General features: G+C 49.0%; 1 protein-coding gene across 1 annotated transcript in view; it reads left to right on the top strand.

Moving 5' to 3' along the window:
• ACADS (acyl-CoA dehydrogenase short chain) overlaps window positions 1-22,573 on the top strand; it is a 379,518-nt gene that overhangs the window by 129,063 nt on the left and 227,882 nt on the right. The window lies entirely within an intron of this gene.

Below are 22,573 nucleotides of genomic sequence, written 5' to 3'. Positions count from 1 at the left end.
AGGCCCTGGTAGAGAGCTCTGCAGGCCAGGCTGGAATAAATCTGAACCTGTGGCTTGGCTGGGAGGCCACCTAGTTCAGTCTCTTCGGAGAGTGCCAGTCAGTTCCTCTGCCAGCAGAGCTCAGCTCTGATTGGCACCAACCCAGGGGACTCTGCAGCACCCCTGGGCCTCCGGCTGGGCGTCAGGTGTGCTTGGCAGGAGACGCAGGCCCTGCCACTCCCATAGGTGAGAGGGCCACAGCTTGGGCAGCGTTTATGGCAGGAGAAATGGAGTTCCTCTAATTATCATCAAGGAAATTAGAGGCTCGCTGCTGCTACAGAGTTTGTTCAAAAGACAGGCTCCCCAGGATGTATCAGCTGCCTTGGGCAAGACTAGCTTCTGAGGGGATCTCCACCCACCCCTACAGTGCATTGCTCCCCTCTGCCCTCCACCTTCTCCCCCCACCACACACAGGTACACACTCGAACACACACACACACACACACACACACACACACACACACACACACTGTCTCACTCATGCACTTTCTTTGCACTCACAGCGTAAAATAAAAAAAGATAACGTGCAGTCTCCCAATGGGCTGTGTTCTGTTTGGTTCCAGATCTCTGACCAAACCTGGAGGTTCTTTCCCACTCTGGCCCTTAACTTTGCCCTTGACTTTGAGGCATGGCTAGTATGACACCCCCGATAGGAAGCCTCATCTGGTCAGACCTAGTTTGGGGTGGAAACACCATCCCTGTCCTCCCACAGCCCCCTGAGAGGGCCTGTGTCCTGCCCCTTGGCACAGGGAAAGTTACTGCATATTTACTGCTACCCTCTCCCTCTGGGTTGGTTGTGCCTTGTGGGGAGGGATCCTGTGGTCGGTGTCCAGCTCCATGCCCAGCACACAGCTTGGTGCAGCCAGAAGCTCAGAGACTATGGGATGAAGACTTGTGCAAGGAAGGTTTCAGGCCTCAGGACAAGCAGGGTGGCCTAGAATCCCATGATTTTGTCTGTGATGTGAACACCTGAAAGAGAGAATCCTTAAGAACAGAAAGTGCTGAGTTTACTGTATTTTTTAAAGAATTTTAATTTTATTAATGAGAAAGACAGGCAGAGAGAGAGAGAGAGAAAGAACCAGACATCACTCTGGTACATGTGCTGCTGGGAATTGAACTCAGGACCTCATGGTTGAGAATCCAATGCTTTTATCCACTGTGCCACCTCCTGGACCACAAGTTTACTGTATTTTTTTTTTTAACCAGAGCACTATTCAGCTCTGGCTTAGTGTGGGGGATTGAAGCTGGAACTTTGGAGCCTCAGGCATGAGATTCTGTTTGCATAACCATTATGCTATCTACCCTTGCTCAGATCACTTGTGTTCTCTGATCATAACTTTTTGTTTTTAAGGAACAGTGCACAATTACACTCATTAATGATGGGGGGGGGGACCACTCTGGCACATACAGTGCTTAGAATTGAATCCACAGCCTCATACATGCGAGTCCTGCATTCTACCCACTGAGTCATCTTCCTGGCCACTGGTTATGTTTTTTTTTTTTTTTGCTTGTTTCTTTTTTTTATTTTATTTTTGATAGGAAAGAAATAGAAACAGGGAGAGGAGAGAGAGAGAGAGCACTGTGGCTGCATGATCTCCTTAGCTCTGGGCCATGCATTTGTGACTAGAGCATCACTCAGCTCTGGCTTATGGTTGTGCTGGGGATTGAACCTGGGACCTCTGGTACTTCAGGTATGAACAACTATTGCATTGCCAATGGTACTGTCTTTCTAGTCAACTAGGGATTAAAAAAAATTGGGGGGGGGGGCCGTCGGGCGGTAGTGCAGCAGGTTAAGCATATGTGGCACAAAGCGCAAGGACCACTGTGAGGATTCCGGTTTGAGCCTCCAGCTCCCCACCTGCAGGGGAGTCACTTCACAAGCGGTAAAGCAGGTCTTCAGGTGTCTGTCTTTCTCTCCCCCTCTCTATCTTCCCCTCTTCTCTCCGTTTCTCTCTGTCCTTAATGATGATCAGAAACCCGTTAATAAAGTAAGCTTAAAAAAGACTGTGTTGGGGGTTGGGTGGTAGCGCAGCGGGTTAAGCGCATATGGTGCAAAACGCAAGGACTGGCATCAGGATCGCGGTTGGAGCCTCCAGTTCCCCACCTGCAGGGGAGTCGCTTCACAGGCGGTGAAGCAGGTCTGCAGGTGTCCATCTTTCTCTCCCCCTCTCTGTCTTCCCCTCCTCTCTCCATTTCTTTTTGTCCTAACAACGACAACGTCAATAACAACAATAGTAATAATGAAAAAACAAGGGCAACAATAGGGAAAATAAATAAATATTTTAAAAAAGGCATATCGCACCAAAGTAAAAGACTCTGGGATGGGTGGGTGGAGAGAATACAGGTCCAAGAAGGAGGACAGAGGACATGGTGGGGGTTGTATTGTTATATGGGAAACTGGAGAATGCTATGCATGTACAAACTATTGTATTTACTGTTGAATGTAAAGCATTAATTCCTCAATAAAGAAGTTAAAAAAAAATTGGGAGTCGGGCGGTGGCGCAGCGGGTTAAGTGCACGTGGCGCAAAGTGCAAGGACCAGCGTAAGGATCCCCGTTTGAGCCCCCAGCTCCCCACCTGCAGGGGAGTCGCTTCACAGACGGTGAAGCAGGTCTGCAGGTGTCTATCTTTCTCTCCCTCTCTCTGTCTTCCTCTCCTCTCTCCATTTCTCTCTGTCCTATCCAATAACGACGACATCAATAACTATAACAATAAAACAACAAGGGCAACAAAAGGGGATAAATAAATAAATAAATAAATATTTTTTTAAAAAATTAAAAATTTTTTTTCTAGAAAATTTTAAGATTTACCAAAAGCTTGATGGGAAAGTATGGAAAATTCCTAACCAGTTCCTCTCCCTGTGGCCCAAGCTCCTTGCTGTGCGCACCTTGTATGATCCTGATCCATTTGTTTCAGTTGAAGAGCCAGTACAGACACATCATTATTTGTTTAAGTCTGTAGTCTGACTTTGGAATCCCACTGGAGGTTTTACGCTCTGTGGGTTGGGACGAATGTGTAATAACAGGGAGCAGCCACTACAGTTTTACACAGAATAGTCCTGAGTGTTACCTCCTCCTTCCTTCTCTTCCCCCAGACCCTGGCAACCACTAATGATTTCTTACTGTCCCCATTGGTTTGACGTTTCCAAAATATCCTATATTTGGAATCACACAGGTGCAGCCTTTTCAGATGAACCTTTTCCCCTTGGGTATGCATTTCTGAGGTTCCTCCATGTCTTTGGCTCTGCTGTTCACTGATGTCCTATGGTATGAAAATTTCAGAGTTTGTTCTCCACTAAGCTACGGAAGGACACCTGGTCTACCTCCAGGTCTGGCAAATGTGAGTCAAGTCGCTACAACGTCCATGTACAGGCTTTCATGTAGATGGAAACTTTCAACTTATCCAGGGATACCGTGCTCACTTTTCATTTCAGTTATTGTATTTTTTTTTGCTTCTAAAATTTCCATTTGGTCTTCTTTCTAGTTTTGATTTTTCTGCTGAAGTTCCTCCTCTGTTCTCTCAGTATGACACTATTTAAGGCCTTGCAAATGTAAGAGCTGCTGTAGGAGCCTGGATGCTAACCCAAGCATCTGGGCCACCAAGTTTCCCTTGCTTTTTGAGCAAGAGTGTTGAGTATGAGTCAGTGTTCAGTTTCTTCATATGTGTTAACACTTGACTTTAGTGTGCTGGACACTTTCAGGGGTACATTGTGAATCCCCTGGATTCTATTATGTTCCTCTGACAAAAGAAAATTGTACATTTTGTTACTTTTGTTAGTTAACTTGGATGGACTCAAACCCACAGTACAAAATTGTCTCGTTTGTAGAAGGTAACAGGTGCACTTCTCACTCAGCTCTTTCAGCCCCTGGGGCCACTGGGACCCCTAGTGTAGCTTTGTGGACAGGCAAGCTTACAGCAGTAAGATCTGAGGACTCTTCATCTCTCTTCATTGGGATTTCCCTCTGAAGCTCCTAGAGTTTGTGGAGAATTTTGTACTCCTGACATCACAAACTAGTAAGACTGCTTTCTACACATCCTTGTCTCCCACACGGATTAGTGAGCGCTTCAGGCAAAAGGCCACAAAGATGCAAATCCCAATCAAAGCAGCGCCCATATTTCCAGTGTTGACTTCCCTCACGGTCTGCCTGGTACCACCACTCCCAAACTGTTGGGGCTTGTGGGTAAATGTTTTGTTCAGATTTCATAATCACTATTTCAGGGAAGAGATTCTATCCAAACTACTCTGCTATTAAACCCTAGTTTCTATTACTTTGTTGTTGTTTTTTTTTTTTTACTCCTCAGAGAACCCCTATAGTTCAGTATAAACAGTCCCTTTTAATTCTAGAGACAGAAAGGTAGAGAGATAGGGAGAGTGAAAGAGATCACAGGATCAAAGATTGCTTCAACGAGGTGGGGGCTGGGCTCAAACCAGCTCATTCGTCCCTATTTGTTTGTTTGTTTGTTTTGGCCGTTTTTCCATTTTCTTATTGGATGGGACAGAGAAATTGAGAGATAGATACATAGGGAAAGAGAGACACCTGCAGCCCTGCTTCACCACTTGTGAAGTATCCTCCCTGCAGGTGGACATCTCTATTTTTAAAAATTTATTTATCCCTTTTGTTGCCCTGGTTGTTTTATTGTTGTAGTTATTATTGTTATTATTGATGTCACTGTTGTTGGATAGGAGAGAGAGAAATGAAGAGAGGAGGGGAAGACAGAGAGAGGGAGAGAAAGACAGACACCTGCAGACCTGCTTCACCGCCTGTGAAGCGACTCCCCTGCAGGTGGGGAGCTGGAGACTTGAACCAGGATCCTTATGCCGGTCCTTGCGCTTTGCACCACGTGCACTTAGCCTGCTGCGCTACCGCCGACTCCCGACATCCTTATTTTGAAACTGAGGGAACCAAGACTCTGAGAAGTGAAACCTTTTACGGTCATGGAGGTGGCTCAGTGGCAGAAAACAGGACTTGCGTGCAGGAGGCCCGGGCTGAATGTCTGCCACTGCCTGCTGGAATGACGCTCTAGATCTCACAATAAAATCTTGTTTTTATATAATAAAGAGTAGTCTTCACCCCAGTATAACACAGCTGATTCATGGCGGTCAGGATTTTAAAATCAGCCTAACGACTTCATCCTACAGTCGTCCTAAACACCTTTAAGGTGACTGAGTTTCGATCGAAACCCACTGGCAAGTATTCAGGACACCACACCCTCTCCCAGTGTGGATTCCAGACCAGGTTGACCACTGTCTCACTCGACGTTTTCCTTGCTTTGCTTCTGAGGTGCTCCCGTGAGTGCGGTCATCCAGTATGGACCCTCCCCCTCCTGGCTTATTTCACTCAGCTCAAGTTCCTGCATCCACTTTGTAACAAAAGAGAAGCTTCGTCTTTCCTGATAGCTGAGCAGTATGGCATTGTGCCCCAGACCTCACTGTCCCTATACACTCATCTGTCATGGGACACTTAGGCCTCCTCATCTTGACTCTCACATACACAAGGACCGGCATAAGGATCCCGGTTCGAGCCCCTGGCTCCATACCTGTAGGGGAGTCGCTTCACAGGTGGTGAAGCAGGTCTACAGGTGTCTGTCTTTCTCTCCTCCTCTCTGTCTTCCCCTCCTCTCTCCATTTCTCTCTGTCCTATCTGACAACATCAATAACAACAATAACTACAACAACAATAAAAAACAGTAATGGCAACAAAAAGGAAAATAAATAAATAAATTTTTAAAAACACTTCCTTAGTTAATAGAAGTGTGGAGGGCCCAGAAAGCTATCTCACCCATTGCCACTGCCCTCTGCTCTCCACTGGCTTCTCTTCAGTACACCCCTCCAGAACCACCCCCCAACTTTTTAAATTTCTTTTTTAAAATTAAAAAAAAATTTTATTATCTTTATTTATTGATTGGATAGAGACCGTCAGAAGTCAAGAGGGAAGAGAGGGATAGAGAGGGTGAGAGACAGACAGACACCTGCAGCACTGCTTCACCACTTGTGAAGCTTTCCCCCTGCAGGGGGGACCTGGGGGCTCAAACCCAGGTCCTTGCACATTGTAACATGTGCGCTCAACCAGGTGTGCCACCACCCAGCCCCTTAAAATTTTTTTTATATTTATTTATTTTCCCTGTTGTTGCCCTTTTAAAAAAATTATTGTTGTTGATGTCATTGTTGTTGGATAGGACAGAGAGACATGGAGAGAGGAGGGGAAGACAGAGGGGGAGAGAAAGACAGACACCTGCAGACCTGCTTCACCACCTGTGAAGCGACTCCCCTGCAGGTGGGGAACCGGGGGTTCAAACCGGGGTCCTTACTCAGGTCCTTGCGCTTTGCGCCACCTGCACTTAACCCGCTGTACTACTGCCAGACTCCCTTTTTAAAAAAAATTTTTATTGGGGGATTAATGGTTTACAGTAGATAGTAAAATACTTCTTCTTTTTTTTTTTTTTTTAACCAGTGCACTGCTCACCTCTGGTTTCCGGAGGTGCAGGGGGTTGAACCTGGGACTTTGGAGTCTCAGGCATGAGAGTCTCTTTGCATATCATTATGCTATCTCCCCTGCCCTAGAACCCTTTTTTGAGAGGGGGTCCTGGGAAACCCCAAGGTTCTTGGGCCTGACGCCCCACTTGGTCTCTATCCTGTGTCAGGTCTGTGAGCTTCAATGGACAGTAGTGACTGGGGGGGACATGATCCTGGGAATGGGAGGAGGCCCCCCATTTATTGGGGCCCCCATGTGCCAGGTGCTGACAGCCTTCATCCTACCCACCTTCTCTGCAGTGTCAGCTTTCCTCACCACCAACCCCCCCAGTGCCTGGCAGGACAGACACTCGGTAAATATTTAATAAGAAAGTAGCCACCCTTTGCCGAGCCCGCCCCCATGCTCTGCGCTATCAGACAGCTTCCTCATGCCCCACTCAACATCTGCAAGAGGGAAGATTCCAGAGCTGCTCAGAGGCCAGCCCCCAGCCCTGTTTCCTGGAGAGGAAGCTGGACAGCAGGGAAGGGAAACGGGTGGCAGACAGAGGGGCCAGGCTGTGAGTCCAAGGATATGGAGGGGTTGACTGATGAAGTGGGTGCAAAGGGAGGAAGCAAGAGGGCACTGAAGAGATGATTCTGAGGAACGAGCTACGGCTAGTGGTTGCTTTTAGGGGGCACTGCCAGACAGCCCCAGGCCTCCTCAAAAGAAGGGGTGGAAATAAACCCTGAATTTCGGAGTCGGGCGGTAGCGCAGCGGGTTAAGTGCACGTGGCGCAAAGCAAAAGGACCAGTGTAAGGACCCTGGTTTGAGCCCCGGGCTCCCCACCTGCAGGGGAGTCACTTCACAGGCAGTGAAGCAGGTCTGCAGGTGTCTATCTTTCTCTCCTCCTCTGTCTTCCCGTCCTCTCTCCATTTCTCTCTGTCCTATCCAACAACGACATCAGTAACAATAATTAAAAAAAGGCAACAAAAGGGAATAAATATTTTTTAAAAAATAAACCCTGAATTTTACTGGGGGTGGGCACAGGGGCAGGGGGCAGGCTGCTGCCCCAATTTCAGTGTCTGGTCAGATCCTCTGGGGGTGGAGTGGCAGGCGGCTCCCCAGAACCAAGCAACGCCATGAGTCATAGGTGACGCCCTGCCCTACTGCCTGGGCAGGCAGGAGCATGTGCTTCAGAAGACGCCCATCCCTTCCTAAGGAGCAGCCGCTATGACTCGCTGAGGGGACTCCAGGGCGGCCCCCCACCCCAAGGCAAGATACTGGCTGAATCTGGCTCCCTCAGCACAACCAGGGGATAGCACCCTCACTGTCTCCCCTAGATCATCCCAAGGTAGCACCTAAAAGCCCTCATCACTCAGCCCCTCCCACACCTGGTGCCAATCCCTCCTGGTGCCCTGGAAGCCCTATGCCCCTGGCATGGGACTGGGCATGGGGCAAGTGCCAGGTGAGCCCGGAGAATCACAGGGTCATGGTCATAGCCACACTGGTGGTTCTGATGCTGCAATCACCTCCCCACCTGAAACTGGACCAGAAGGAAGCCCTACCTCCTACACAGGTCCCCTCCTTCAAGCTCTCAGGTGCCCTGGTTCTCGTGGGAAGGGAGGGGGTGTCTTGATGGTGCTGCCTAGCTCCATCCATCCAGGGCCTGCAGACCCTGAAGGCTTCCTGTTGGTCCCTTGTCCGGCCAGAGCACTCCCCTCCCCACCTCCCCACCACCTTGGAGCTTCTGGCTGGGTCCCTTGGCAGAGCTGGCGCAACCTAGCATGAGCTCCCGGAAGTGACATGGGGACAGAGAAGGGCACACAAAATCCGACTGTACTTCTACCACCTGTGCCAGCAAGATCTCTGCGGCCCCCTCCTCCCTCCAGTGAGCCCCTCCCTGCCGAGCCTGCTGGGCTGGTCTGACCCTGAGTCCCAGATCCAGAAACCTGGGAGGCTGTCAGCTCTTTCCTGAGAAACCCTGAACTCCCATGCAAACAGCAGGGAGAGCAGTTGGCCATGTTCCCCGAGGTGTCATGTCCCTTCTTGGACCTTGCTGTTTCCTAGCTCTCTGGGGATCGGCTGGTTTCCAGTTCCCGGGGCCTCCTCCTGGAGGACACTGGGGCCAGGCTCCTCAGCTCTGGCCCTGACCCAGGAGCTCTGCCCAGCAGCTGAGAAGTTGGGGGGAAGACAATGGATGTTTTCTGAGCACCTTGTTGGAGTCTTTCAAATGTAAGCTCTCAGAACCCACCATTCTTCTTCTTCTCCTCCTTCTTCCTCTTCTTCTTCTCCTTCTCCTCCTCCTCCTCCTCCTCCTTCTCCTTCTTCTCCTCCTCTTCCTCCTCCTCCTCCTCCTCCTCCTCCTTTTTTTAATTTGTTCTATGTTTTTCATATAAAAGACAGTTTCACAGGAGGGAAAGAGCAAAGCCACTCTGGTAAACAGTGCTGGCAGCTGAACCTGGATCTTCAGGCATCAAGTCCTATACTCTGATACGGCTGAGCTGTTTCCCATAAGGTTACCACTAACTAACTGACCTCCCCAGGCTGGTATTTTTCATCTATGTTTTAGAGAGAGAAAAGATACCTCAGCACTGCCTGAGAACCCATGGAGTTCCTCTCCTGGTGCTCTCCAGGCACTCCCATGTGGCACTGGGGTTCAAATCCAGGACCTCTCCCATGGGAAAGAAAGTGTGTGGTCTACCCAGGGAGCTAGCTCCTGGCCCCTCAACCAATTCTTTAATAAACTGGTAGTCAGCCGCTCCCTGCGCCTCATGCTTCCTTGACCTGACCTTTTGGTCAAAGCTCTGGTGAACTTGAATTTTTATTTCTGAGTTGAGGAGACTGAGTGTCAGTGAGGTTAAGCGGTGTTCCAGGGTCACACAGAAAGCAGGTGACTCCAAAGTTCAGTCTCGTCTCACTCTGCCACTGCTTTCCCTAGCTACGACCTTGAGAGGTTCAGGAAACCCAGAGCTGGATGTCGACATTCTATGCCCCTAAACAGGAGGCCCAAATCCAGCACCCCTAGGCCCCAATTAAATCCTCTAGTATGCCACCTGGGAGTGGCTACCACCCCAGCTCAATTTCAAAAAAATCTGAGGCGAGAGAGACACCAAACCACTGTTTCTCCATCCATGGGGCGCTCCAACCCTGATGCTATCCTTGGTGCTCCCCCAAGGTGCTGGGCTGGAGCCTAGAGCCCTGTGCATGGTAGGCCTGTGCTCTACCCACTGAGCCGTCTCCTGACTTGCAGACAGATCGTTTAAATGAAGTGAGCAGCCCAGCTGTGACACGGTAGGGGACACAAGAGAAGTAACAGCTCCCCCAGGAAGACAGGAGTCACCCACCTCCAACCTGAAGTCACCTCCTGGGTTGATGGGTCAGTGAGGGGAGATCACTGGGCTTCTGAAGAAGGTCTGGCTCTAGAAACTTCTCTGTAAAATCTGTACTCAGGGAGCCGGCGGCGCAGCAGGTTAGGCGCAGGTGGGGCGTAAGGATCCCGGTTCGAGCCCCTGACTCCCCACCTGCAGGGGAGTCGCTTCACAGGCGGTGAAGCAAGTCTGCAGGTGTCTATCTTTCTCTCCTCCTCTCTGTCTTCCCCATCTCTCTCCATTTCTCTCTGTCCTAGCCAACGACAATGACATCAATAGTAACTACAACAATAAAACAACAAGGGCAACAGAAAGGAATAAGTAAATAAATAAATATTTTAAAAATCTTTTTTAAAAAAAGGCATGTAGCCATCACATGTCCGCATGCTAGCTGTGTGTCAGGCTGACAAGCTGACCCTGGGAGAGAAGGTGCCCCGAGCCTTGGAAGGATGCCTGGTTAGCACTGTTTCAACCCCCAAGATACCCCTCTATCTTGGAATGGGGTCAGGGTGGGGAAGCATAAGACATTCTTTCTTTCTTATTTTAAATATTTTTATTTTATGATTGGATAGAGACAAACTGAGAAGGGAGGGGGAGGTAAGTAGGGAGAGAGAAAGAGAGATGCCTGCAGTCCTGCTTCACCACTTGTGAAGGAAGCTTCCTCCCGTAGGTGGGTCCAGGGGCTTGAACCTAGGACCTAGAGCATTGGAAGATGTGCACTTAACCAGCTGCACCATCACCTGGCCCCAGCATAAGACATTCGATGAAAAGACGTGACACTCTCATTTTTAAAAAATTATTTAATTTTTCAGAGATTTACTTAATTTGACAGAAAAGAGAGAAATTGAGAGGGGAGGGAGAGAGAGAAGAGACATCAGTAGCCCTGCTTCACTGCTTGTGTAGGTGGGGACTGGGGAGCTTGAACTCAGGTCCTTGTGCATAGCTAAGTATGTACTCCACTGGGTACACCACCTCCCAGTCCCAACAAGATTTATCTAAAAGAAGAAGAAGAGGAGGAGGAGAAGGAGAAGAAGAAGAAGAAGAACGGAAGGAAGAAAGAAAGAAAGAAAAGAAAGAAAGAAAAATATATATATAGGGTGAGAGAAACATCCAGAACATCAGTCAGGAAAATGTGAGGCTTTGTGCTTATTAAGCACATGGCTCTAGCTGCTGCTCCCCCCACCTGGGGGCACTAAGGCATAGCACTCTTAAGGAAAGGTACAAATTCTCCAGGGAGTGACTTAAAGAACTGAGCCCATCAGCTGTTAATGACAGAAAGTGATTCCAGGTCACTTGGGCAGAAAGGAAACTGTTGGAAGGCTACCTAGAAGCTTAGAGAGTTGGCGAGAGAAATCAAATTGAAAGTTGGCAGGAATTCAGGAGGACGGAATGGCTGGACCCACAGCTAAGGACTTTGCCACAGACACTGCTGGACACTGGGGGTGTCTGAGCTCTGGCCAGTGCTCCATCTAGCTCTCCCCACTGCCCCCAGTTTGCTCCTGGAGTAGACGCCCCCTATACTTCACAAGGTAGACCACCCCAGAGTCAGACATGAGGTTCAGATCTGGGAGGCCACTCATTCACACACATGCACATGTGCGCGCGCACACACACACACACACACACACAGGCATGCTCTTGGGGGAGGCATTCAAGAGAATGTGACTGGGGGCCAGGAGATAGCTCACCCAGCATAGCGCACAGCTTCTGTAACTGGACTTGGGTCAGGGGGCATAAAGATGAACTGAAAATAACAACAGCAGAGCCAGGGTCTCAGTGCTGGAAATGGGGGAGCCTGGCCCAAAGCTGAGCAGATCCTTGGGGCATCCCAGTACACACAGAGATGTGAGAAGCCATTTAATAACCAATGGGGAAAGGAAAAGAAATGGAAAGAGGGGGAGAAGAAGGAGGAGAAGTGAAGAAAGACAGACAGAGAGAGAGAGAGAGAGAGAGAGAGAGATCTCCTAGGTTTTGGAGTGATTGTTTTTAGCTCAAAAACTGAGGGGTGAGTTTGTGGGTGATGTTTATTATGTATAGTTTTAGGACAAGGTGGTGACACACTCAGTAGAGCAGACATGTTACCATGTGCAAGGACCCAGGTTCAAGCTCCTGGTCCCCACTTGTGGGCTGGGGAAGCTTCATGTTGCAGGTGTCTCTCTCTCTCTCCACCTCTCCCTCCCTTCTTGGTTTCTCTCTGTCTCTACCCAAATAAATACATTAATATTTTCAAAAAGCATAGATTCTAGTTGCCTCCTCAGAGAAGCTTTCTATGGCCACAGTATATAGAATTAGACTCCCATCTCCCACCCTGTTCCCTGGCTGCTTCTCTGCCTTGGGTTTTTCTGGGATGTTTATCGCCATCTGAGAGATGAAAAGTGTCTTGCTTCTTGGCCATCAGGTCTCATGCCTGCATGATTCCACTGCTCCGAGTGGACTTTGCCCCCTTTCCATTTTAGTTAGGAAGAGACAGGGACAGAGAGACAGAAAGGGACCTTCCGTTACCTCACAAGACCTTCCCACCATTCATGGAGCCACACTCCCATGTGGTTCCAGGGACTTGAACCCAGGTCCTCATTCCCTCCCTGCAGAGCACATGCTTTACCTGATGAACTAGCTCCCACTCCCAATAGGGTCCATTTTAATCTCTGTGTTGTCTCTTTCCCTACAGAAGTAGCAGTTGGGAGACCAGGAACTAGCTCAGCTGGTAGAGTGCATGCCTTACCATACACGAGGACCTGGGTTCGAGCCCTGACACCACGAGAGCATCATGGCTGGTGCCCGAGGAACTCCGTGGGAGGTGGAGTGGGGCTGTGGGAGCTCTCTTCTCTGTGTATGTCCCTACCTCCCTCTGTCTTCTCTAAATGAAAAGGAAACAATTGGGCCAAGGAGGCCGTCAGCACAAGAAGCCCTGCAATGGCTGCTGGGTCCTGACCACCAGGAAAGCCTGTGGTGTGATTTGGGCTGAGTCCTAAGGCTCCAGGGTCTGAAGCTCAGGAGCCCGGTGTCTGAGGGTAGGAGACGGGGAGTGAGGGGATCCGCCCACCCTCCTCTGACTCTTGGGTCACTGGATTGGAGGATTCTGCCCAGGTCGGGGAGGGCTATCTGCTTCCCTCAGTTTGTCAGTTTAATTTTTTAAGATTTATTTATTTATGTATTTATTTATTTGCCTCCAGGGTTATCACTGGGGCACTATGAATCCACTGCTCCTGGAGGCTATTTTTTCCCTTTTTGTTGTCTTTGTTGTTTATCGTCGTTATTATTATTGTTCTTATTGCTGTTGTTGTTGTTGGATAGGACAGAGAAATGGAGAGAGGAGGGGAAGACAGAGAGGGGGAGAGAAAGATAGACACCTGCAGACCTGCTTCACCGCCTGTGAAATGACTCCTCTGCAGGTGGGAGCCGGGGGCTCGAACTGGTATCCTTATGCCGGTCCTTTTGCTTCATGCCATGTGCACTTAACCTGCTGTGCTACCACCCGGCCCCCAGATTTATTTTATCACTTAAACAAGAGAGAGGCAGTGGGGTGGGTGGGTGGGGCTACTCCAGGGACTGAATTGGAGACCTCGGCCATGCCAATCCTGAGCTCTGCAACAGAGCTAAAGAGCTTTTTCCCCTGGGATTACAACATCAATTTTCTGTTCTTCTTTGAGATTTATTTGTATAAGAGAGAGATAGAGAGAGATGCTTGAACAATGCTCAGCTCTCATTTATGGTGGTTCCAAGGATTGAACCTAGAAACTTTAGCATTCAAATCTGATGCTCTAACACATTGAGCTATCTCCCAGCCTCTACAATAGTTTTTTTTTAAAAAATAATTTTTTATATGAGAAAGAGAGAGAGAGAACAAAAGTGTCCCTCTGGCACATGTGTTACTGAACTCAGGACCTCAAGCTTGAGGGCCCAATACTGTATCCACTGTGCCTCCTCTCAAGCCCTACACCAGTTTTTTTTTTTTCCCTGCCTCCAGGGTTATTGCTGGGGCTCGGTGCCTACACCATGAATCCACTGCTCCTGGAGGCCATTTCCCCCCCCTTTTGTTGCCCTCGTTGTTGTAGCCTTGTTTTGGTTATTGTTGTTGTTGATGTCATTCGTTGTTGGCTAGGACAGAGAGAAATGGAGAGAGGAGGGGAAGACAGAGAATGGGAGAGAAAGACAGACACCTGCAGACCTGCTTCATCGCCTGTGAAGCGACTCCCCTGCAGGTGGGGAGACAGGGGCTCAAACTGAGATCCTTATACCGGTCCTTGCACTTTGTGCCACATGCGCTTAACCTGATGCGCTACTGCCCGACCCCCTACACCAGTTTTCTTAAGGTGAACTTCCCCGCATCACTTCCCCAAGTCGACTTCTCTCTACATAAATTAAAAAAAATTTTTTTTTTTGAAGAATGGAGTTGCAGTAGGCAGGCTGTGGTTCCCCGTTGAGTGAAGCTTCCTTTCAAACACCTCCCCGGTCTGCAAGTGGCCACAGCAGAGAGGAAGAGAAATGTGTGTTTCTTCAAAGGGTCCATTTCATGAGAGTGCGCAGACCCATGATGATCAGAGGCGTGGTCGGTTGGGGGGAAATAACCCTTTAGGCCGGTGTGAGAAAAAAACCAATTGCAGTGTCAGCATTTTAAAATAAAGTATTTATTTATTTATTCCCTTTTGTTGCCCTTGTTGTAGTTATTGTTGCTGTTACTGCTGTCGTTGTTGTTGGATAGGACAGAGAGAAATGGAGAGAGGAGGGGAAGACAGAGAGGGGTAGAGAAAGACAGACACCTGCTGACCTGCTTCACCGCTTGTGAAGCGACTCCCCTGCAGGTGAGGAGCCAGGGGCTCAAACTGGGATCCTTAAGCTGGTCCTTGGGCTTTGCACCGCCCGACTCCCACAATCTTAGCATTTAAAATTTTTTTTTTTGTTTATTCCAGAGAGAAAGAGAAGCAGAGCATCTCTCTGGCACAGGCACTGCTGGGGATCATACTCGGGACTGAATGAAAGTGTTTTGCAAGATGCCTGCTGTCACTGGTGTATTGCGAGTTCAGCTCACGCACCTGTTCTGCAGGGGTGTGTCTTAGGCCCGCCAGCCCTGCCTGCAGTGTAGTGTGAGGAAGCCGGACAGATGCTCTCCTCCCCTCAGCCTCTGCCTTGGCCTGTCCTGTGTGCCCGCTTCCCTACCCCCAGCCTGGCCTCTCAAGACCTCTGACCTGGCAGCTTCTGTGCGAACTGAGAGTTCCGTGCCAGTCAGATGCTATCTGGCATGCTGCATTACTGATTGCAGTCGCTGCTCGTTTCTTTCCTTCTTTATCTTTTTTCTTGAGCCAGGAACCAAGCTGTATGCACCAGCCAAATATAACCAACCCTCCTGGTTGCCTAGTCTCTGCCTGGTGACTGACTTGGCAGAAAAAAATGAGAATTGGAAGCAATTAAAATCCTTCCCCAATGTCTCTCTCAAACAAAGTAAAGCAAAGGAGCAAGCAGGATTTTTAAAAAGAGCCTTGCCGCAGTTTAAGTGTCACCCAACAGTCTGCACCTGCTTAGGGCCACCTGGTGAGTCATACCTGTGAAGCCAAGGATGCATTCGCAATGGCAGGTCACCTGCAGTTCCTAAATGCTCCTTGTGAGCTCCGGTCTCTTCCTCCAGCCCTTTCACCAGTCACCCCAAGTCTGCTTTCTGTCACTGCAGGATTGGTATGGGCTTTCTGGAATCTTCTTTAAAATTTAATTTATTTTGTTTTTTAAATATTTATTTATTTTCCCTTTTGTTGCCCTTGCTTTTTATTGTTGTTGTAGTTATTATTGTTGTTGTTGTTACTGATGATGTTATTGTTGGATAGGACAGAGAGAAATGGAGAGAGGAGGGGAAGACAGAGAGGGGGAGAGAAAGACAGACACCTGCAGACCTGCTTCACCACCTGTGAAGTGACTCCCCTGCAGGTGGGGAGCTGGGGGCTGGAACCGGGATCCTTATGCCGGTCCTTGCACTTTGCGCCACATGTGCTTAATCCACGGCGCTACTGCCCGGCTCCTGGGCTTTCTGGAATCTTATGAAAATGCAGCCAGGCCTGGGGAGATGGTGAAGAAGCAATGCACAGGACTTACACACAGAAGTCTCAGGTTCGACTCCCAGCACCGCCAGTAGCTAAGAGCGGTGTGGCGCTTTAGTTTAAAAACAAACAAACGGACAGACAAACCTGAAAGCATACAGTATGTTCTTGCTTTGGCCTGGTTTTTTTCAGCTGAGGCTGCTGTGGGTCTAATCAAGCTCTCATTTCATTGCCGTGTGAACACCGGCACTGCGGGCTACGCCTCACCTGGTTCAGCTGTGGGCCACTCCCAGGTCAGCCATCGCCTGCATGGATGCTAGTTTGGGGCGGTGGTGAATAAAGCTGCTGTGAGCACCGAGGCCCCACCTCCCGTGGACATGTGTTTGCACTGCCAGTGGGCAAATGCCTACGGGTTGGTGGGGGCAGATCATACAGCAGTGACTTGACTTTTAGAGAAACTTTTACAGGCTTCTTTCCCAAGTGGTAACAGTCTACGTTTTACAGCAGTTTACCAGACTTCTGGTTGTACCACAATCTCACCAGCACTTGTTCAAGACAGTTGTTTGGGACTAGGTGGTGGCACACCCGGTTGAGCGCACATTACCATGCACGAGGACGCAGGTTCAAGCCCCCAGTACCCACCTGCAGGTGGGAAGATAATCCTGAGTGGTGAAGCAGGGCTGCAGGCATCTCTTTTCTCTCTCCTCTATCGCCCTTTTCCTTTCAATTTCTCTCTGTTTCTTTCTTTCTTTTAAGGATTCATTTATTCATGAGAAAGGTAGGAGGAGAGAGAGAAAGAACCAGGCATCACTCTGATACATGTGCTGCTGGGGATTGAACTCAGGACCTACGGTTGAGAGTCTGATGCTTTATCCACTGCACCACCTCCCAGACCACAATTCCTCTCCATTTCTATCAGAAAAGAAAAAAAAAAAAAAGAAAAGAAAACATGTAGGCAGTAAGAGCGATGGATTCATGGCATAGACACTGAGCCCCAGTGATAACTCTGGTGGCAATAAAAAAAAAAAGGGGAGTCGGACGGTAGTGCAGCGGGTTGAAGTGCAAAGACTGGCTCGAGGATCCTGGTTCAAGCCTGTTGTTAAAATTCGTAAGCTCCAGCGGGCCGGGCTAGCTTCACGGGCGGGTAACAGAGACGACCAGAGACACACAGCTGGGCAGGGAAGCTGTATTTCTTTATTCAGGAACAATGATTCATAAACTAAGACAAACTAATCACCAAACAGAACTCGGCTGTCTCTTTGCGTTGGCGCAAGCACTCTCTCTAACTCCGCCATTCTCCAACTCTGGAACTCTCGAACTCGGTTGGGGTTCCTAGGGGCGGGGCCAAGCAGGCCCACGAAACTAACAGGACTGATCCAATTCTCTTGGCGGGGGAGGGCTAGAACAAACCAATGTAAAGCATACAACACAAGCCCCCAGCTCCCCACCTGCAGGGGAGTTGCTTCACAGGCGGTAAAGCAGGTCTGCAGGTGTCTGTCTTTCTCTCCCCCTCTCTGTCTTCCCCTCCTCTCTCCATGTCTCTCTGTCCTATCTAACAACAACATCATAACAACAACAATAACTACAACAACAATAAAAACAACAAGGGCAACAAAAGGGAAAATAAATAAATAAATTAAATTAAAAATAAATAAATAAAATAAAATACATGGTGTGCATTGTTTTGTGGCCAGGAAGGTGGTTCAGTGGTGGAGTGCAGGACTTGCATGCATGAGGTTCCCAAGTTCAGTCCCCAGTACTGCCTGTGCCAGAGTGATGTGCTGGTATGGATTCTTTCTTCACAATGCACGTGTGGATGAATAAATGAGTGAAAACTAAAAATACACAAGTTTGCTTTCAGCTATCCGTCTAGGTGATGCTGGGGACTGAGTGGAAGTCCTCACGTGCGCGCCACGCCTCTAAGCCTGCTCTCCGCTCTTCCCCCATCACGAGATCACACACGGTCTCCTCGCAATGGCTGCTGCTCTGCCCTGTGGGTGGGAGTGACCCCAAGTTGTGCGAAATGCCTCCATATTGCCTCTTCCCCAGAGGGCCTCTGCTCTCCCCCACCCCCACCCCCACTCCCCGTCTCCTGATGGGACTATCTGTTTGGTGATAAGGAGACTGCTTCCATAGACTGCCAGGCACACAGCCCCCAGAGCCCAGTTTCTTGTCTGGATTCCGCCGAGTCCAGCAGGGGGACACAGGAGTTTGGGTTCCACCCCTCTCGGTCTTCCCTGCGTGTCCTAGAGCCCCTGTCTAGCGGAGGACACGCCTCCAGCATCACGTCTGTTGGAAACACTAAGGTGGCTCAGCGGTAGAGGGAAGGCCTTGCAGGCTTGGGCCCCAAGCTCGATCACGGGCACTGCCCACACTGGCCCACTGCTTGGCTTCTCTCACTCTGTCTATCTCTGATGAAGTGAAAAGATAAATCTTTTTTTAAAAAAAATTTTATTTATTTCTTTATTCCCTTTTGTTGTCCTTGTTTCTTATTGTCGTAGTTATTAATGTTGTCCTTGTTGTTGGATAACACAGAGAGAAATGGAGAGAGGTGGGGAAGACAGAGAGGGAGAGAGAAAGACAGACACCTGCAGACCTGCTTCACCGCCTGTGAAGTGACTCCCCTGCAGGTGGGGAGCCGGGGGCTCGAACCAGATCCTTAACCGTTCCTTGCACTTTGCGTCACCTGCGCTTAACCCGCTGCGCTACCACCCACCTCCTGAAAAGATAAATCTTAAAAAAAAAAAAAAAAAGTGTTACAGGGTTGGGGAGGTGGCTCACCCATAACTCCAAGCCCCAGTGAGCATGTCTCTTCTTGTGTTTCTTCACTTTTCTTTTTAAAAAAGATTTTATTTATTTATTCATGAGAAGAGGAGGAGGAGAGAGGAAGAACTAGACATCACTCTGGTACATGTGCTTCCAGAGACTGAACTCGGGACCTCACCCTTGAGAGTCCAGTGCTTTATCCACTGCGCCACCTCCTGGACCACCTTTTGTTTATTTTTAATTGTTTGATTACCTTTATTTATTTACTTTTTGTAGAGAGAGAGCCAGGATCCGAGAGGGAAGGGGGAGATAGCGAGGGACAGAGACAGACAGACATCTACAGCCCTGCTTTGCCACTTGCAAAGCTTTCCCCCTGCAGGTGGGGACACGGGGCTTGAACCTGGGTCCTTGCATGTTGTAACATGTTTGCTCAAACAGGTGTGTCACCACCCGCCCCCCCCTCTTCTTTTGTTTCTTTTTGTGGAGTTGGGGCCTGCCATGAGTTCACAGCTCAGGGAGACTCCTGTGGGGAGACACCACAGCATTAGAGCTTGCTCCAATGCCATAGCGCCTCCCATGTGGTGCTGGGGCTCAAACCTGGGTGAGCTCAAACCCTACCTACCCTGTGGACTCTCTCAGGCCCACCAACCAGGGCGTCTTTATTCCTTCTGATTCTGGTACTGAGATATCTCTGGGCTTTGGTTTGAGGGAGTCAGGTTACTTGACTTCTACACATCTCGGGGGGGCTGGGGGTGGGGAGTCTCATCTGGAACGTGCAAGAGGGTAGAAGAAGGAGGAGTTTATGCAGCTATTCAGAGCCTGAGAAAAGTGCCGGGGCTGCTAGGGACTTGGAATCTGTTTTACACCACCAGGAATTAGGCTGAGGCGGGTTTGGAAACCTCGCTGCATGGAGTTAGAGTGTCCTCTGGTGTTCAGAGAGAGGATGACCACAAGACAGCTGCTCAGAGCTGGCCTTTCTAATCTTGGATTTTAGATTAGACAGAGGGGATTAGATTGGGGGGGGGGTGAGGAGAGGGGTGGCCAAGGCTCTTCTTGCCCCTCTCAGAGAATATACATGCTAAGTGGATTGACATGGTACCTTCCGAAAAATTCGAGAAAAGGTTTAGGCATTATGCTGAAATCCCAGAGAGACGGACAGGGGTGAGACTTTGGGGACATAATTGAGTCAAGGAGTTGGGGTGTGTGTGAATGCCACTAGTGTCCTTATAAGTGGACTCCAGTGGGCTGGGGAGATAGCATATTGGTTATACAAAAAGCTTTTCAGGGGCTGGGTGGTGGCATGCCTGGTTAAACACATAAGTCACCACGCACAAGGACCCGGTTCAAGCCCCCGGTCTCCACCTGCAGGAAGGAAGTTTCATGAATGGTTCTCCACAGATGGCAGAGCAGCAGTGCTGGAGGGACTTTCTGTGTCCTTTTAAATGAATAGCACTAATTAAAGGCTCCAAAGAAAAAGGAAAGTAAGAGGGACAGAAGGAAGCAGACTTCGAATCATCTACATAATTATTTTCTCCAGAAATGCCATTAAAAAAAAAAAAGCAACTACTAGGGGGTCGGGCGGTAGTGCAGTGGGTTAAGCGCACGTGGCGCAAAGCGCAAGGACCGGCATAAGGATCCTGGTTCGAGCCCCCGGCTCCGCATCTGCAGGGGAGTCGCTTCACAGGCGGTGAAGCAGGTCTGCAGGTGTCTATCTTTCTCTCCCCCTCTCTATCTTCCCCTCCTCTCTCCATTTCTCTCTGTCCTATCCAATAACGAACGACATCAACAACAACAATAATAACCACAACAAGACTACAGCAACAAGGATAACAAAAGGGAAAAAAAAAAGCAACTAGAAGGCAGGTGGAGAGAGCATAATGGTTATGCAAACAGACTCTCAGGCCTGCGGCTCTAAGGTCCCAAGTTCAGTCCCCTGCACCACCATAAGCCAGAGCTGAACAGTGCTCTGGAAAAACAAAACAAAAATTAGAAACAGAGAAAATTATTTTTTCTAATTAAAAAACAAAACAGGGGGCCAGGTGGTACAAAGTACATAGACCACCTTAAGGATACCGGTTTGAGCCCCCGGCTCCCCACCTGCAGGGGAGTCGCTTTACAAGTGGTGAAGCAGGTCTGCAGGTGTCTGTCTTTCTCTCCTCCTCTCTGTCTCCCCTCCTCCCTTGATTTCTCTCTGTCCTATCCAACAACAATGACAATAACAACAATAACAATAATAATAACAAGGGAAAAATAGCCTCCAGGAGCAGTGGATTCATAGTGCAGGCACCGAACCCCAGCAATAACCCTGGAGGCAAAACAAAAACAAAACAAAACAAAAACCCAAATTACTTATTTATGAGCGTGGGAAGAGAGAGAACCAGAGATCAAATTTAGGGCCTCATGCTTGAGTCTGAAGCTTTTATTCACTGTGCCATCTCCTGGGTTGCAATTTCTTCTTCTAATATTGTATCTAAAGCATTTAGAGCTTGCTTTGAAAACCTTTTATTCCATCTAGTAAATCTAAAATATTGACATCTTGACCAGTGACTGTCCTGCTCAGGGGTCAGTGCTGGTGGATGCTGTGTTAGGCTCAAAGTCATGTGTAAGTGTGTGTTTGGTATATGTTTGGTATGTGTAGGTGTGTGTATGTGTGTATAAGTGTGTGTGTGTATGTATGTGTGTATTCGAGGTGTCATGCTAGAAAGCCAATGCCAACATAGCTGGGCACTGGGGCAGCAGGTGTGGGAACAGATGACAGACTGGCAAGGTTGCCTTAAGCTTGACTGTGAGGCCAACCAGCTTCCATCCTCTCTGCTGGCCTGCACCCTGCCTCTGTCCCCTGGCACAACTGTCCCCAGGCATGCCCAGACTGGGGGCACCTCTCAGCACCACCTTGCTGACTCCAGGGTATGGTGTGCACCCCTTGTTCCGAGCTTAGGGTCTCCCCCAGGACCAGTGTCACTGGAAGAGGCAGTGGATGGACAAATGGGTTGGAGGAGGCGAGTCAATGTGCAACTTGTCTTAGAAAAGTTTGCTCTTGGGGTCTGGGCAGTGGTGCCAGCTTAAGCACACATAGTACTAAGTACTAGAACCTGTGAAAGGATCCATGTTCGAGCCCCCGGCTCCTTACCTGCAGTCAGGAAGATTCACAAGCAGTGAAGCAGGTTTGCAGGTATTTATTTTGCTTTCTCCCTCTCTATCTTCCCCTTCCCTCTCAATTTCTCTCTGTCCTATCCAATAATAATGATAAAGAAAAAAAAAAAGGAAAAAATGGCCACCTAGAACAGGAGATCTATAGTGCTGGCACCAAGCCCCTGGAGGCAAAAAAAAAAAAAAAAGAAAGAAAGAAAGAAAATATGCTCTTTTGTTCTTTGCAGGTCTTTTGCATTATGTAAACATGCTTTTTACACCATGCTGTGGAATGAAGTCAGGTTGTCATCTGTGTCACACCAATGAGCAACCTGCTGGGCCCAATTTTTTTCTTCTGTTTTTTGGTTTCCGTAGGGTCTCAAGTATGAGTGATTTCTCTGCTCCAGGCTAACATTTTCAGGCAGAGGGGCAGGCAGAGACATGTGGGAGCTTCCTCCAAGGCTAGGGGACTTCCATGTGGTGCTGGTACTCGAACCTGGGCCCTACACAAGCCAGGCACACACTCTACCTAAAGAGATGTCTCTCAGGTCCCAATTGCTTCTCCTTCTTCTTCTTTTTTGCCCTCCAGGACTTTGTGCTGGTTCAATTCCACTGCTCCTTTTTAACCTCACACAGAGACAGAGAGACAGAGAGGAGAGAGAGACAGAAACAGAAATGAGGACATGCACAGACACCGCAGTGTTACTGTGCCATCCACAGAGCTCTTCAGGACTGGGCAGATAATACTGGCTTTACCAGTGTGGGTGCCCAGGGACTGAACCCTAATACTCAT

The sequence above is a fragment of the Erinaceus europaeus genome, chromosome 6 (genome assembly GCF_950295315.1).
Source record: "Erinaceus europaeus chromosome 6, mEriEur2.1, whole genome shotgun sequence".
Lineage (NCBI taxonomy): Eukaryota > Metazoa > Chordata > Mammalia > Eulipotyphla > Erinaceidae > Erinaceus > Erinaceus europaeus.
This window is presented reverse-complemented; position numbering and strand designations above follow the sequence as displayed.